Here is a 17,956-nt window from a genome sequence, read left to right on the forward strand (position 1 = left end):
ACTTCATCGGTATATAGAAGTAAGAAGTAATCGGTTACAGTGATACCGAAACACACAATGCAGCATATTATGACAGACTTTGCCTTCCAAACACACACTTCTACACCCACATTCCACTCCCCCCCCCCCGGTGATTCAGACCACTCCTTATGCTTCCACAGATATGAATGTATGTACTGCTCATATAACTCAAGAACTAGCCTAATCTTACTCTGATTTAAATTCTTATCAAAATATCTGGGGCAGCTATGTTGGCCATACTGCAAAGTACAATAACACCCCAAATCCACTAAAGAGTGATGCCTTTATCAGGCCTACCACAATATACCCAGCATACATGTTGCAAGCTTTCAAAGCTCCACCAGCTTCTTCATCAGACAAAGGTATTAAAAATCACACAAGAGGGAAAAATAATGTTAAATATAAAGCTGAAGGCTTTCACAGCTTTCCATAGGACCCCCCCCCCCAGGTTTTTCAAGCTATGTGGCCATGTTCTGGAAGAGTTTATTCCTGACGTTTCATTCCTGAAGATGCCAGCCACAGATGCTGGTGAAACGTCAGGACTCAACTCTTCCAGAACATGGCCATGCAGCCTGAACCCCCCCCCCCCCAAAACACACACACACACACATAAAAAAAACCAAAAACTAATGACGATGTTACTCATAGGCCGTCCAGAACATCTCAGCTGAGAACATCTTGACAAAATGTAGGCCTATGACTAACATGATCATTTTTTTCTCCTCCTGTATGCTTTGCATGAGGAAGAAGCCAGTGGAGCTTCGAAAGCTTGCAAGATGTATACTGGGCATTCTGTTTGGCCCCATAAAGGTATCGCTGTTTGGTGCGTTTAAAATTCTTAGGAATTACAGAGAGAGGGAAATTAAAATTACTTGTATGATATTATTTTCTCCCTTTGAGAAGAATAAAACAACATAATACTTTTTGAACTTCCCCCGTTACTGATATTATCTTTTTTTTTTGGGGGGGGGTTCTTTCTATACGAATGTCCCGAGAGGATAAAATAGAGTGAAATAGATTTTTATGTAAATAACTATTTGGATATATATATATATGCTTGAATGGAAAACATTGTAATTGTTTAATAAAAGGGAAAAAAACAGAGGAAGATAGAGAAATAGACAAATGACTTATAGACCTGTCAGAGAAGACTTAAAGACGGTAGGAAGCTAGTTTTTTTCCCCTTTGTAAATAAAGAAGATAAGTATATTTATCTGTGAGTTAATGATGATATACAAGCAAAGAGAATTTAATAGCTTTTTAATTGTTGTTTGCTTGTTAGACTGATATATTTTAGATATGTCGTTTGTTATATGTTTGTACTTTGTGTATGTTACATGTATATATTTGTAGTCAATAAAATTAACAATAAATAAATGAAATTGTTAATATAAATTCCCTTGCAAAAGCAATGACTGGGGGGAAAAAACCCTGTTATGCAGAGGCCTGGTGATCCAGACAAAACTGTTAACATCTGGGACAGAAAGGCAAAATGAAGTGAGAATTTTAGGAGTATGTCTCAGCAAAGATCAGGCCTCTCTAATTGGATTCAAGGAGCAACTTTGTTGAGAGAGAGAGAGAGAGAGAGACCAGTTTCCTAGCAAGTTTTATTAAGAAATGCCCAGATAAAGTGCGATCTCCCAATCGTCCACTAGAGGGAGTCTGGGCTCTTTCAAACCGCTGGAAAGCCAGAAGAAAGAGTTTACAGAGAGAAGATGCCAAAAGGATGAAAGACTGAAGAATACGAGGATGCCTGATTTTGGAAGAGTGTATGGCTGCATCTGCACGGCAGAAATAACCCGGTTTGATCCCACTTGAACAGACAGGGCTCAAGGCTGTGCAATTCTGATCCTGGTCCTTGGCTGTGGCCCCAGAGGCTCCCAAGTTGGGAGTATTTGTTGAAAAGTTTGAGGGAAATACTAAACAAGGACATAATATTCATGGTTTGAGTGCTGGATTGTGACTCTGGAGAGCAGGGTTCAAATCTTCCCCTCCTCGGCCAGGAAAGCAGACCCTGGGCAAGTCACACTGTCTCAGCCTCAGGGGAAGGCAATGGCAAAGCTTCCTCCGAAGAAGCTGGCCAAGAAAACCTGAAGGCACCCGGCAACAGCAGCAAGCACGGCACAAAAGGAAGCAACATTTCTAGGGAGACGAGTCATTCAGTCCAACGATGGCCTGGTGCGGGTGGACTTTGGACCTGGGCAAGGCGGGGTTTTCTAAGGAAGGCTGGGCAATGTCAACACAAGGCCTGGCCCTGGCTTGTTGGAGAAAGGTCAGCTGGGGTCGGAGAGGGCCTGGGTGCGAATCCTGCCCTTGGAGAGGCACCTATGAAAGCTCTTGGAAATGCACCAAAGTCAGGATGCAAGCTTGGGAAGGCTTCTTCCTTAGGCCAAGGGGGTCAAAAGCATCCAGGAGAGGGGAAAAACAGATGGCAGTGTTAGTCAGGGCCCTTAAGGGCATCTCTTTCCCCCCTCTCCTGGATGCCTTTGAACCCCTTGGCCTAAGGAAGAAGCCAGGGGGCCTTCCCAAGCTCGCCTCATGTGCTTTGAACCACTCTCTTGTGGATTGTGGAGGAGGTCACTCCATCCCTACTTTCCCTATTGCCCTGGCCTATGCTCTCCCTCTTGCCAACGCTTTCCCTGCTGCAGCACCCGGGCCTTTGAGAGCTCCTTTCCGGTCCCGGTTGGGCAAGACGGAGGGGCGGGGCCCAATTGGGCAGAGGGGGCGGGGCCAGGGTCGAAGCCCCTCCCCTCCCCTGGGCTTCCAATCTAATCCTGAGCGAGGAGGAGGAGGAGGAAGTTATTAATGAGCTTTCCTTCCTTCCTTCCTTCTGCAAATCCACTGCATGCAAGCAGGGGGAATAAGGAAAAATTCCCTCAGGAGCGCGCCCCCGCCCTCTCGGGCACGCGCACAGCACAGGGGCGCGCTTCCAGACAGGCACCCGCACGTAGGTGCATACACACACACACACACACACACACAGAGGTGGAGATATATATGTATATATATACATATATACAGACACACATCTCTCTCTATATAGACACAAATCTATCTATCCATACATACACATCCCTCTCTCTATATATAGACACACACTTCTATCTATACACATCTATCTCTATATTTGTGTGTGTGTGTATATAGACACACACACACAAAGATATATATATATATATATATATATATAGAGAGAGAGAGAGAGAAAGCTCTGTACACATCTGTCTACACACACATGTATGTGTGTGTGTGTGTGTGTGTGTGTATATATATATATATATATATATATCTACCCAGACACACCTCGCTCTCTCTGTGTCTGTCTGTTGTAGGCTCCCTAACCTCTGGCCCTCCTCCTCCTTTCCTTGCTCTCCTTCCTCCCTTCAGCTGCGGCCCATTCCCACCAGGAAGGAGCCGGTCTCTGCCTAGAAAGAAAATCAGGGGCGGCACCATTTAGAACCCCCCCCCTCCTCTTTCCAATCTTTTTTTGTTTCCCCGTCTTCCTCTTGGGCCCTCTGGCCTCCCCCTCCCTTGCCTTCCTGGGAGTCCAGAGAGAGAGAGAGGCTGCTTGCTGCTCTCGAGGGAGGAGGAGGGAAGCCGCCGCCGCCTTCTTTCGGGTCCGGCCCTCCCTCTCCCTCGCTGCCTCCCTTGAGGCTCCTGGAGTCATTTGCAGAGGCTCCTTCTTCCTCTTCCCTCCCCTTCCCTCCTTTGCCTCCTCCTCCTCCTCCTCTTTTTGCAAAGTTGACGTTGGGGGGACTGGGGAGGCTGCCTTGCTCCGGAGCCTCCTCCTCCTCTTGGCTTCCAGAAGAAGGCGGAGGGAGGGCTCGCCTCAGGGGCCCCTCGCCTCTCCTCCTCAGCCTCCAGCAGCAGAGCAACAGCCCGGGACTCCGCCGGCCGCCTTCCCCTCCGCTGCTGCTGCTGCTGCTGCTGCTGCCTTGGCTTCTCTCCTGCCTTCCTCTTCATTGAGAGAAGGACCCGAGCGCAAGCAGCCGCCGCCTCCGCCGCCGTCCCCGACGCCTCTGCCGGGCTCTGCCAGTCCCTCCTTCCCGCTCTCTGGCTCTGTCCCCCGAAGGAGCCAGGCAGGCCAGGAGCAAGGAGAAGAAGCAGGAGCCCCGGCGCCCAAGTGGACTTCGCCGCCCCCGAGGCTCCTCTCGGCCCTTCTGCCTCGTCCAAAAGGCGGGAAGAGGAAAGTCCAGAGAGGAAGAGGAAGGGCAGCAGGGCCGGTGCCTGCCTCGCCTGGGGCTCCGCTCGGGACTCGCCTCCTCCGCCTGGGGCTGCCGGCTGCCCTCCGAGGGGCTTTTCCCCTCTTGGGGTCCGCCTGGTGACTCTGCTGAGGGAGCAGCCTCGGGTCTCCTGCGCCTTCTTCCCTCGGCGCTTCTCCTCCTTGGCTGGCGCTCTTGGAGAAAGCGAGAGAGAGAGAGAGAGAGAAGCCGAAGAGGAGGCGGCGGCGGCTCCGGGGCCCTTCCCTCCGAGGGTCGGTCTCCCTGTCTGTCTCTGTCTGTCTCTCTGGGTCTCTGCCTCGGGATGCGGCGCTCGGCGGAGAGGCTGACGCTGCTGCTGCTGGGGCTCTGGATGCACCGCGCCTTCGGCCAGGAGCCCGGCTCCAAGGCGGTGGCCGACCGCTACGCCGTCTACTGGAACAGCACCAACCCCAGGTAAGGAAGAAGGGGAAGGGGACCCCCTCAGCCCCCTCGGCTCAGCCCCCGGGCAGCCTCTCCGGTGCCTCTGAGGGGGGGGGCGGGTGGACGCCTGTCTTTCCAGGGCTCAGCAGCAGGAGAGGACTGCCCTCCTCCGCCGCCGTCGGGGGAGCTGCTTCTTGGGAAGAAACTTTCCCTCGGAGCTGAAGGCCAAGGCTTCCAGGAGCAGCATCCGTACATTTTTATCGGTGGGTCTTTCGGGCTGTTCTGTGGCCAAATGGGCTCCGGAAGAGTTTGTTCCTGGCACCTTCGGAGCTCTCTCTCTGAAGATGCCCATCCTCGGATCCTTCTGGCTCTTCGGCTGCTGGCCAAGCCTCGGGAATCAGCTCTTGCAGCAGAGCATGGCCGCCTAAGAGCCCGAAAGTCCCCCCAGACCCAAAGCCCCTTCCCATCAGGGCCTTTCTTGCTGGGCTTCCCCCCGAGCCCCAAGAGAAGGAAGGCTCTTCTTGCCTCCACAAGGCAAGGAAAGCGCCTGGAGGAGTTGCTGCATCCAGGAAGCCAGTGTCTGGGTTTGGCTGGGCGAGTTTCCTTCAGGACCAGGCTTTGATTTGGGAGAGGGAAAGAGAGGGAGGAAGGGGAAGAATACCCCCCCCCCCCCAAGAAAGCAAGACAGAGCTTTTCCTGTCGCCTCTTAGGGCAGGGGAACTTCTCAAAGGTCAAGGTAGAGACAGCCACAGAGAGGGGGGCTTGTGCCAAAGGAGATCTGTCTCTCTTTTCCTGTGGCATAGCCCTGCCTAGGAATAGCCACTTGGGGCACCTGTTTAGGAGCCTTGGCACAGGTTCCTCTCCTTCTCCATCCTTCCTCCTTGGAGCCTAGGCGGAGACTCGGTGGCTCTTGCAGAATCTGCTTAAACCAGGTTAATCTAATAATAACAATAACAACAATAACACACACAGCTCCAAGTTTTCAGGGCTTTTCCCCCCAGAGCCAAAGGATGTCTCCTATAGGCAGAAAGGGCCACTCCAGCTGTCCTGGGATTCAGGTGCCAAGGGCTTGGGGATGATGCCTTGCGAGTGCAAAGGAAAGCAGCTGTGGGTCTGGAGGGAGGGCATGAGCATCACTAGGAAAGGAGACTGAGGCTGGGGGAAAGAGAGAGAGGTTATTCCACAGGAAACACTTTAAAATAATACTAGACAAAACACAATTCAGTATAAAGGGGCCAGTTGGGGTTGTGGGAAGAGAACTTTCCTCTGTTCCTTTGCTTTTCTGTGGCAACTATAAAGGCAAAGAAAACCTACAGGATTTGTGCTTCAAAACTTTCCCATCAACATTGCAGTTAGTCAGCTTTTTTGTTTTTGATTAACAAGTTTGGTATTGAGGGCATCGCTGAGCCCTGACGGTTTCTCCTACTTCTCAGCATCAGAAAAATTAGAGCCCTTTGTTAAGGATGCCATCCTATAAACATGGCAGCTTAGTTTTTATAGGGGTTTTTGGAGGGGTTGGGTGGGAATGCAGTGCTAAACAGATGTGAGTAGCCTTTTTAAAACAAACAAACAAATAAACAGCTCTTGTAAATTTGTTGGACTGTTCTGAGTAAGACTGAGGACATTTTATCCAGTGTTATCTTTCTGCTAGCGTCATGATATGCCGGCTTGCATTGAGATAAGTGCATTGGCTTTTTGTTGCAGTAGATGTGTTTCTTTAGAAAAAGGGTATTTGAATTGATAAAATCTAGCTGTATTTGAGGGAGGTCTTGAAAACAGGGTGTCAGAGTTTAAAAGTATCTGGAGATCAGCAGACGATTCAGAAGGTTACTTTTGCGCACACAGTTTAAGCGTAACAAACCATAAGGCGGAGTGACACTAAGTAGTGTTCCTTCAAGTTAATTTTCTCAATTATAGTTTGCTAACCCTTGTGTTTTCAAAACCTGTCACCGCTTTCCCATCGTACTGGAGATAAAACAGCAGCCAGAAAAGCTTCAGGTGGAATTAGGGAATGGCTGCAACAGGCAGAACTCCAGAGGCATTTTGTTGTAGGTTTCCTCTTAAGGGCAAGTTCTTCCTTTTTAGCATTAAAAAGTTAGAAGATAAAATGTATGTCCTTGTTGAAGGTAGCGACATAATGAACTGAATTCTCCCGCTCTGCTTGTGAATGCAGACATACTCGCTGCTTTGAATTTGACCAAATGACTTGCACATGTTGCTTTCTCAGTTAAATCAAAGCATAGTCTTAAATGTTTTGCTTCTCGGCCTGTTATGGTATCAATTAAACATGTGATGTAGGTACAATACTTCACTATAAATAATCCATGGAACAGTGGGGTCAGAGCCGGAGCATTTAAACCAGTGAACCAGAAAGCACCTAGTTAAGTGGGAACTTTTGTGAAGACTGCCAAGAAAACGTGTATGTTTTTAAAATAGCAGAGGAGTAATGAGTTAGAGAACTTTATACAGGTAACTTTTTTTGGGGGGGGAGAATAAATTCCTGTCAATAATGCTTTAGAAAACTAGGCTTCGGTAGTTAAACGTGGAACTTCCAAGCTTAAGTACAAGGTAACATGATGAAGTTATACGCTTTTCTTGTTCCTCTCTGCATATGTTTTCACTTGGTATTTCTGTATATTGCAAAGCTTACTTGACTCTGGAATCAAACTGTTGAATCTGGCAAACAGTTCTTTAGATCAGTGTTAAAAGTTAAGAGAAATTGCTATATATTTTAGCAGCTTATGGTACAGGATCAAAAATCCTGAACTGATAATGATCATAGTATATATATATATTTAAAAAACATGTTGCCCATAGTAAAGGAATAAGTTTTTAATAAAGTTGGCAGTTCTAAGGAAATGGTGGATAACTTAATATTTTGCTTGTCAAATTATATTGTTTGTATTGGCTCCCTTACTCCACAGTTGAAAAAACTAAATGCATTTATTATGGAGCATGCTCCATTAAACTCAGTGGGCTTAGTTTGAAATAAAGCTGTGTAGGTTTGTACCTGTAAATGGGGGAACCATGAAGGAATTAAGCCATTGACAATAAAATCAAGAAAAAACAATATATTTCCAGAAAAGCAAAAGTGGTAAACTTTTCTCAATAGCTCGGGTAAGTGTTACTGAACTTATATATATCTTTCTCACAAGCTGATAATGCATTTTAAATTCTTATTAAAGAAGAATTCAATGAAGAATTTCTTCATGGAAAAAAGCAAATGAGTGACAATCCAGTTCAAACATAGATGTGTTTATATTTGGTTATATACCAATTAATGTGAAGTACTGGTATAGTTGCATTCTGAAGTGTTAACTGAATATATTAGTAGTAAACAAAACTATCACAAAAGAGGCAAATTTTGAAAAATGCAACTACTTTTGTAAAGTAGCAGTTATAACTGATACGGTTTATATTTTGATTAGGCTAGGAAGGTATTGTTAGATTACTATTCCTAAACTCATTACGAGAATTCCTAGAGAAATACTCTGAAACTATGATGTACGTGGTTTTGTTACTATTACATGTATGTGGACCTCAAGCTTTCAGAGCTATTAGCTCTGCATTTAGGATTTAGGAGAGTCTGTATTGAAGAACAGATGAATTCTGTCGGAATGTAGAGGCAAACTATGTGACTTCATTCTGCCAAAACTTTCTGTGTCGAGCAAAGTTTTTGGCACTGCAGAGCCCACAGCTTCATGTTTTGCAGGAACGTATCCCTATGTTCAACACCCATGTTATTTGTAAAGCAGACTAATCAGTGATAAAAACAATTATACTAATGTTAGCTCAATCAAAGAACATTTATATATGAAGCTATAAAAACAAAATATTGTATGAAAATAGTTCTTCCAGAGCTGTCCGTGGACATGTGTGATTAGAAAATATACGTTTAATTAAATTTCTGATCTGACATTTAGCTAATGTACAGTGCAGTTCTGTGCATGCTTACTCAAAAACAGATTCCAAGAGGGTTCATACTTGGGTAGTTGTCCATAGGACTGTAGTTTTGCATTTGCTAATACTGCTTGTCACAATAATTGTAGACATGATTGTACCAGTACAAAATGAGTCAGGTTTTCATTTTCAAACTATTCTTTTATTTTGTTGCAGTGAAAGAGGGCCAGGACTGATGGCAGAGATTTCAGAGATGGTTTTTCTTCTCACTGAAATTAATGGAACAGAAATGCATATTTGACGCTTGTACTTGACTCGTAAACTTAAAATAGGCTAACTTTCAAAGATTCTATAGGAAGTGAGAATGTTTACAAATGTTCAGCACTTCATAAAATCAAAGCACTTGACCCACTTAATTTCTGCAAAGTCGTACTGTGACTTGTGAATTTTAGACATTGCTTGGCGTTAGGACTTTAGTTCCAACATCCAATTTTTTGTTTGTTAATGAGTCTATTACATGATGAGAGATTAATTTGTAGATAAATTAACATACATTTGTATCTGTTGCTTGATACTACTTATATTTACATAAATGTTCTATTAAGCCCAGCAGGACTTGCTAAATTGAACCAAGCATGCCAGAAGGGTTGCATTTTAAGTTGCTTATGAATGTTTATTGTGTAAACAGTATCAGTACTTTTTTGGATTAGCTATACATGGCATTTATGTTTCCTTGGTAGTTCTAATACAGCGAGTTTCCTGTGATTAGAATCATAATGGAAAAGTCTTCAGGAGCATATTACAGGTATTGCTGCTGATTTTAATAGTGTTACTCTGAGCCTTGTGGCTCTGAAGGTTCTTCATTGCTTTTATCTTGAAAGCATCTCCACTCAAAAACAGGAGCTGTGTAGGCCTTACTTTTCTAAAAGGTGGCATTTGCCTGAGGGTTAAAAGAGCCACTTAATTATTTCTTTTTTTTTTAAAGCATACACTCTTAATAGAGATACCTGGTTGGGTTGGAGAGAGAGATATGATCTACTGTGAGGAAAGACAGATAAAGATATGCCTTACTGTCTTTCTCCCATCTCTCCATGAACCCAGCTATCTACCAGCTCCTTGCTGGGATGAGAAAATGAATGAATACAGTGAGTTCAGACATCCTGACCATTCTGCCTTTGATGCCTTGAAGGTGAGACATATGTAGACGTAGGCTCACGCTGCCATATCTTTAAAAGTGAAAGAAATGGTAGAAGACACATTAATGCTTTTAAGCCAAGTTGATGAAATATTTTAGTCACATAAGACTGTTGTAGAAGCATTTCTTACCTGGGCTATGAAATATATAGTCTTTCATTTATTACACAGTTGAATGTGTAGCCTTTAACAAAAGTTAAAACATTTACGTATCAATGATCTTCATACGTTACTTTCAGTGGGAAGGTTAAACCTGTACTTTGTGAGACATTTATCCTTCTCTGTCCGAGAACTTTGGTGCCACAATTCCCAGGATTCCCTAGCACTGAGTCAGGGCAGTTAAAGCGGTCTCAAACTGGATTATTTCTGCAGTCTGTTTTGGACCCTTGTTGAAACACACATGTGTACTTGTGTGTGGTGTATGAATACTGTACACATTGTAACAAGAGTTAAACTGGATTTGTTTCATGTTTAATTGTATTCCTTATTTTGGTTAGCTTGTGTTAAATTATCAAACAAACATATCCCTATATCAAACATGCAGTTCTTCAACTCCTGGAATTGTTTTAACCAGCTTCAGCAGTTTAGAGTGATTTATATTCTTTTGAGAGCAGTTTCATTTTGTATACATTTCTCTTCTAGTTTTGTTTAAATAAGTAGTCGTTGAGAAATTAAATGTTGCGTTTACAAGAGAAATGTTATAAAAGACACTTTCCAGTCATATTTCAGCCTTTGAAATACTACTGAAATGTACTGCCCCTCAGAATTACTATCCACAAACAACTGGATATTGTTAGGGTTTCAGAGTCTTAACTGTACTGAATGTGCTTCATATATATTGTGGTGAAATCCACAGGAGATGTATCATCAAGGCAAAAACATGTCCTTAGTATTCATGTTTAGTGAAGAAGCTATCTGAAAAAAGTAAACAGAATTTTCATAGAGTCTAAGATTTTACTAATCATATACTGTAATATAAGAAAATATTTGTACATATATTGTTGAGGAGCACATTTCTATATTTAACTGGTGACAGACTGAAAACTTGCAGTGCTGAATTCCTATTTTTCATTTAAGGAAAAAATGAATTTAGTCCAGTCTTTATCTTAAATCTTGCTCAAAAATACAGAGGTCTAAAATGGAAGTAAAAACCACCTAGTTTTATGTCTTCTGACTGAAAATATTTTGTCCTCCATACATAATGTGGGCAGCCAACATCTCTTCAGCAGCAACATATGATGAAGGAAACTGTTGGGGAACAAAGGCCTTAATGTCTGTGTGGCAAATGAAATGAATAATGTCCATATGAATAAACTGAGGTCCAGTGGGCTTTGAATGCATCACATTCAGGTGCTGTCTTTTCCTCCAAACTTTTAAATATATATTTCTGAGTTAAATATAGACAGTGGTTGAGGGTTAGGTGCAAGTGCTATTCATCAACAGACCCCCTTTTCCCTTTGAACTGCTCTTTCATGTAATCCCCACAATTCTTTTTGAAGTTTGAAGTGGGGTGAGAAAGGGTGGCACTTACGGAGGGAAAACTATGGGAGAAAATTGGGTAGGAAGTCTGGTCTTTGTACCTCTCAGTATTATTTTGGTGTATTTTACTGTTAGCTAATTTCTCATTAGCTAATAGGAATAAATGGTGAAACTTCTGCTCTGCTATCCTGTATAATGTGAAAAATTTGTCATCTTTCATGGCTGTGTGCACCCGTATACATGTATGTCAATTCTTCATATAAGTAATGACCGATGCCAAATTGCTGATGCCATTTCCAAAGATAGTTTTTATCCACTAATTTAATTTCAGTTCACATTGAGTCTCTTGGAAGCCTCCATTTTGCTTGACTGTCCCATTCCATTCTTGCAAGTAGCAAAATGGGGATGGAGAGACTGTGAAGCCTGTACATTTATGTTTGAGATCAATCCTGAATTGTACAAGATAATTGTTGATTTTATATATGATTCGAGTTAGGAGTTTGGTAAAATAGTTTATTGAAATTCTGTAGTATAACTTTGCCACTGTGCTTTAACTTAAAAGCCTTTTCCCATGTTTATTAACATGCTTACATGCTGTGTCCAGTATGCTTTCATTTCAGTTGTGCAGTAATTTTGCTTTTTATTTCAGCTTGTGTGCATGTGTGTGTGTACACGGGGCCTAGAATTATTAGCTCACTGTCGGTCAAATTTTTCTGCACTGGGAACATTTAAAATGAGCAGTTTTCCAGTACAGATGATTATCCATCCCCCTTATAAATAGTGATAAAATATAAAGTCTTACATCTAAAGTAATATAAGGAATCCGTGATCTGTAGATTTCTTAACTTTGCTGCATATTAAAATAATTGCAATTAGCATAAATAGTGTAGTTATGCACTGGGCTTTTCATTTCCACATTTCTACTATTTCTTTAATGCTAAAGGAACCTCAAACAAAAAGGGAGTGCTCTTGTCACTGTATTTGTCTGTTTATATAATTCATTTCAGTAAGCATGAGTTAAGTTAAATGTTTCTTACATGTCCAGGTTACAGTAATCCGTAAGCTGGATACATGTTGAATGATCATTGAAAGTGAATATTTGCTGGAAAAATGGAAGTATGAATTGGCCATAAGAAATAAAATCTAGCCCTAAGCTGTTGGATCTCAACTAAATCAGCTGTCTGAATTAGTAGACTGGCATTTCCCCACCCTCCATGCACTAGGCACTGGTAGGATATTTTTGTTGGTTGGCTACAATGGTTTCTTCTTTTGTCTGTTTACACAGTCGATTTCAGTAAGCATTAATCAGGTTAATGTGTCCTTACATGTCCAGGTTATAGTAATCCATAAATTGGATATATGCTGACCAACCATTGACAGTATACAAAGGGATCTTGTAGCACCATCTCATATTTCACACTAACATGGTTATGTCTCTGAATTCTAGTGATTATTGAAGGTGAATATTTGTTGAAAAAAATGGAAGTATGAATTGGCCATATGAAATAACATCTAGGAGTAATCTGTTGGGTTTCAACGTACTGGTTTGGATTCAGGATATGCCAGGCATATTTTTGCCAAATGTCTACAATTTTTTCTTTCTTTGTCTGTTTGTACAATCCATTTCAGTAAGGATAAGTTAAGTTAATGGTTCATTACATGTCCAAGTTATAGTGATCCGTAAGTTGGATATATGTTGAACAAGTGGATATTCACATTGAAAATGAATATTAGCTGAAAAAATGTAAGTATGAGTTGGCCATAAGAAGTAGCGTCTAACAGTAAGCTGTTGGGTTTCAACATACTATTTTGGGTGAAGAGTTTTCTGTGAGCAGAAAGCCACTCAAGGGATACTCCTACAGGAATAAGTAGTGGGGGAGAGTCAAATTTTGGACATTCTTCCTATACTGTGCGGCTCTATGAATGTATTTTAGACCGGCATTGCCCTGCCTCAGTGTGCCAGGCATTGGCACCATATATTTGCTGATTGGCTACAGTTGTTTCTTTCTTGAAAACTCTCAAGGGATTGGTAGAGGATGGCTTGTGGAATGGTACAGGTCCATAGACTACTACTTTGAGCAGCACTCCTCTAGAGAGTTAGGTGATCCTCTGGAAAAATATGAGTAGTTCAAGGAGAATGAGATATTGGGAACTTTCCTTCGATTCTATTTTTTTGGAAGGAGCATCTTGAATCCATCACATTCTTTTATTTTGTGACTTTAAGAATTCTCAAAAGATATTTGACCTAATGTATGAAACCCATGTTCAACAATTAGATAAAAATAGTTCAATTTGTAGCATTGGAAACAATTCTGCATTTTAATAAAGTCAGAAATATGCAGCCACACCAAACTCCTTTGTTTAATTTTTGTACGATCATTAGAACAACTCAGAACATTTTGTCAGTATTATAATTACAGACTGCTGTATTCTAGTATGAAGGTAGTGATGTTTACTTTTTTAGAAGAATAACATGTAAACTTAAAATTGGCTAATTTGGTTGGCCTATTCAGTATTTTCCTAGCCATTCCTGGAATTGTGTTGGAAACAGTGACACTTCTAAAATGAAATAATAGCTGCAAAATATTTTATTGGTATGTAAAGTGTCCTGTCACTAGAATAGTAACATTGTATTTTTTATGTTATTGGTATGAAAGAGAGCAAGTTACAAACTTCAACATTGATAGTATGGATATTTGCCAGCTTTCCGTTTAGTACTTGACAAGCTGTTTCTTTTTAAAAAGTATAAATCTACTAGTAAGGAATTGTTTTGGTATATGTAGGAAATTTGTATACTGCATTAGCTTTCTCTTGGCTTAGGATTTTGTTGTCATTCTTCCACTAGATCCTCTTGTCAAAATTATTTAATTAATGTACTGGGGAAAATGGAAAGGCAAAACTGGTACATTTGCTGCTCTTGTAAAAGGAAGGGGTGGACTTTCAACAAGAAACGTAGCTTCTTGTCTTTAGTCTGTCCTTTCTCTATTTTTTTCCTGATTACAGGCACTATTTTGATACAGTGCATGAAGAATGCTTAGTAATTCATGTATGAAAACAATGTGCGATACTTGTTTACTCTTGTTGGTTCAATCCATTTTATATTTTAAAACCATTCTTTAGAAACTTGGTGTATTAAGAATTACTGATCCATCACTAAGAGGGGTACAGCAGAAGTAGTGGTGCTCCTGACAAGAGTTTTTGTGCCAACACCAGGAAATAATAGGGATACAACCGCTGCCAAAAAGTGTGTCTCCCAATTACTAATTAGGCAAAAAAGTATCTCAACAGCGAGAGGAACTGCTGTTGCTTCTACATGTTTACTAAATAGTACTGAAAGGAAAACTAAGGGGATATGACAACTCACAGCAATTATATTTTATGGACATTCCCTTCTTATTAGTTCTTAAATATAGACTGCTTGTGCAGGTTGTGATTGGAGGGTGATTGTTGAATTTATTATCAGTCAACTTTATTATTAGTCATTTTCATATTTTAACATAACCAACATTAGAAGAAGTAAGGAAAGTAGGAGGAAGGGATATGTTTTTTCTCCCCAATTAATTGGGCAATGACCTATGAAGGTAAAATAAGTCTTTTTTTAAAATACATTTCTGGTATTCAAGACTGCCAATCACTCTTGGCACAGACCCCATCATAGCTGTGATGTCCGTAATTAGCACATTTTCCCATAATGTTTACAGAGGGAAAGGCAAGGGGTGCTTGGAGAGCTATAGCTGTCAGGGGAATAATAATAAAAAAACCTAATTGCATATTGTATTGTCACCATTTTCAGCTTGGCATTTAAGAAAAATACTACTGTTAGACACATGTTGTATTATACACAATATGTGACGGGATAAACAAAATGTTGAAAAAAATCTTTTTGTCTAATGTAGAATTTCTTTTTTCTATAAAAAAGAAGAAAACCCCAAAGTCTTTATCTAATCTATATGCATATACAGACATAAATACATACAATATAATAATATGAAGCAAACAATGGTTGCAGTCTTATGTATCTTGAGACCAAGTCCTGTTGAATCCAGTTGAAAGTTTGAAGGCTTAATTATTTATTTGCTTGATAAGAAGCATGCAACTATGAATCAGGTTATTTCTTTGTCTTATTACAAGGTATGTGTAATTTTAAAGGAAATGCATGCATTCCTGCCTCTCCAGCAGGACCTGAGCCAAAATCAGCTCCCTCTTCAGTATATCTAAAATGTCTAGATTGGCCAAGGTTTGGAAGTACAGTAATGCATTCTGTGTAAGAATCTTATCTGTATCTGGTTACTTTGGAAGGAAATAGAGAGGAGGTGGGAATGCTGTTTTTCAGACTAGCCTCACAGCTACAAATATTATTAATTTGGGGCAAATGGGGCCATTTTGGGCACATTTTTATTTTTAAATATTCTTTTAAAAAATAGTAAATGGCATTAGTAAAGCATTAGTCAAGTAGTGACCACTTTCATGTCTCTGCCTTCCCATGGTCTTCCAAACCAACATTTTTTGAGCAGAAAAATGTATCGCATATTCTGAGTAAGATAAGAAGAAGCATGCTCCTGGAAATTGATTCTCCTTTAGAACAAAGTTGGAGTCTCCATGTGCCTTAAGTCCAGATTTCTGTATTTCTGTTACCAAACAGCATCAGTGACTGTGGGTGGGGGGGGGGGAGGTTGGTCCTTCAACTTGCTGAACAGGCTATCTTTGCTTTATCAGTTGGCAAAGCCAATTTAAAAGGTAGCTCCCTTAATGAAAGCTTGAAGACCGCAGTCTTACTGCTACTTACCTAAGAATAGCTGTAGTTGAACTTATCAGTAGTTATTTTTATTAGATATGTATATGATTGTATTTTAATGCTAAAGTCAAAAGATTCTGTGTGCTTGTGTGATTTAAATCAGTAAGGGTTTTTCACTGATGCTGGCTTGTATTACAGGAAATTCTTTGTTCAATTTGCAGATCCCCTTAAAAGAAACTGGAGCTTCCCCATCCCAATGCAGATTGCAGGAATGCAGTTTCTAATATGGACTAGAACATACTGAGATAAAAGTATCCATGAGGGTCTTTATCTGGATTGTGTCTGCCATTGTAATTTTGCAGTAAGGAAATAAAAACAACACCCAGCTGTAGCTATATTCTACATAGCAAGAGTAGTACACTAATCCTACAATAATTGAACCAGGCAATTAATATTGCCACTACTCTTTCTGAATTATTATTTTGCATACTAATAAGAATACTTGTTAATTTGTTTCCATATGTGTTGATCTTGTTTTCAGAATCTGGATTTCTATAAGGAGATTTTATATGAGATCTTTGGCCTAAGCGCAATCAGATGCAGGCATGAAAAATGTAACCCAAGTTATTTATACATACTTTATCTAGCATATGATCAACTTATAGATGGATAATAATACTTGAAGTATTCTTATCATGGCTTAATAATTTCTTTATTACAAAGGATATGGAAATGAAGCGAGAATGGAAGCATCCACAGCTTTGAATGCTCTTTTAAAACAGGCTGCATGGTGCCTTCATTGTTTAGCATTATAGAATACCATTTTTTTTTCACAACTAGAAGTGAACTTCTGGCCTTGTCATTTATGGGTGGGGAAAATTTGGGAGATCTCAGCAGGTTCCAGGGGCAGAAAACTTGCCCGAAACCTGCTGCAGTTGCGCATTCCTCCTGCTCAGGATCTTTTTTATGTATATCCAAGAGGCTGGAATCATATTGCAGTAATATACTGGGATAACTGGGTTAAATTAGTGCTTACAATTTTTATATGGTTGCATAAGGCAACCTTTCTCATTCTTTTCATCCTGTAGGAACCATTGAAATAATTTTTAGGTTATAGGGAACCCTTGCATAAAAATATTATATATACCGATCAAAAAGTTTTCCCCCCAGTCACAATGTCACGCAGAACCTCTACAGACCTATCATGGAACCCTAGGATTCCAGGGAATTTGGGTGGAGAAACCCTGGTATAAAAAGATATCCAGTATCCCAATGGTCAACAGTTCCCAGGCACTTGGGTTGTGAGGCCCTGGTATAAAAAGATGTCCAGTATCCCATTCTGTCAACAGCTACCAGTCACTGTAGAGGATTGGCTGGCTTAGAGGCTGCAGGCACAGTTCTGCTCATGGCCCGCCCTGCTCCAAATTCTGGTAAATCCACCAGAACTGTCTGGATTGGCCATTGAAATGTTCTCTGGAAGTCACTGCTGTGAAAGTACACTGGGTCTATGGGAAATTATTGCAGGGTTCCTTCAAGTAGTTTCTGACTTATGGTGACCCTGTCATGAGGTTTTCTTGGCACGATTTGTTCAGGGGGGGTTTGCCTTTGCCTTCCTCTGAGGCTGAAAGAGTACCATCTGCTCAAGGTCACCCAGTAAGTTTCTGTCACTGGGTGGAGATTTGAACCCTGGTCTTCAGAGTCCTAATCCCAACGCTCAAACCGCGACACCGCACTGGTTTTTTCCTATGGATAGAGTAACTAACAAAAGACATGTTAAAATGCTACAATAGGATTTTTGGTTTCCACCTTTAGCTTAGCATGCAAGTATGTGTATACATACATATAAAGCTTTGTGTATGAATGTGCTTGGTCTATATAGTAACAAAAAGCAGCAGGCTACATTTAGAACAAAACAAAATGAAACAGCTCTGATGCAGACATAAAAACCGTAGCATTTGCAGGCTTGCCATGTAGAAGGTCTTACTTGTAAGGCTCCATGTTCATG

The 17,956-nt window shown here is 41.2% G+C and overlaps 1 pseudogene; it reads left to right on the plus strand.

Moving 5' to 3' along the window:
• The first annotated feature begins 3,624 nt into the window (after window positions 1–3,624).
• The window catches only part of LOC121922907, a 252,769-nt pseudogene continuing 238,437 nt past the window's right edge, over window positions 3,625–17,956 (plus strand).

The sequence above is a fragment of the Sceloporus undulatus genome, chromosome 2 (assembly GCF_019175285.1).
Source record: "Sceloporus undulatus isolate JIND9_A2432 ecotype Alabama chromosome 2, SceUnd_v1.1, whole genome shotgun sequence".
Taxonomy (NCBI): domain Eukaryota; kingdom Metazoa; phylum Chordata; class Lepidosauria; order Squamata; family Phrynosomatidae; genus Sceloporus; species Sceloporus undulatus.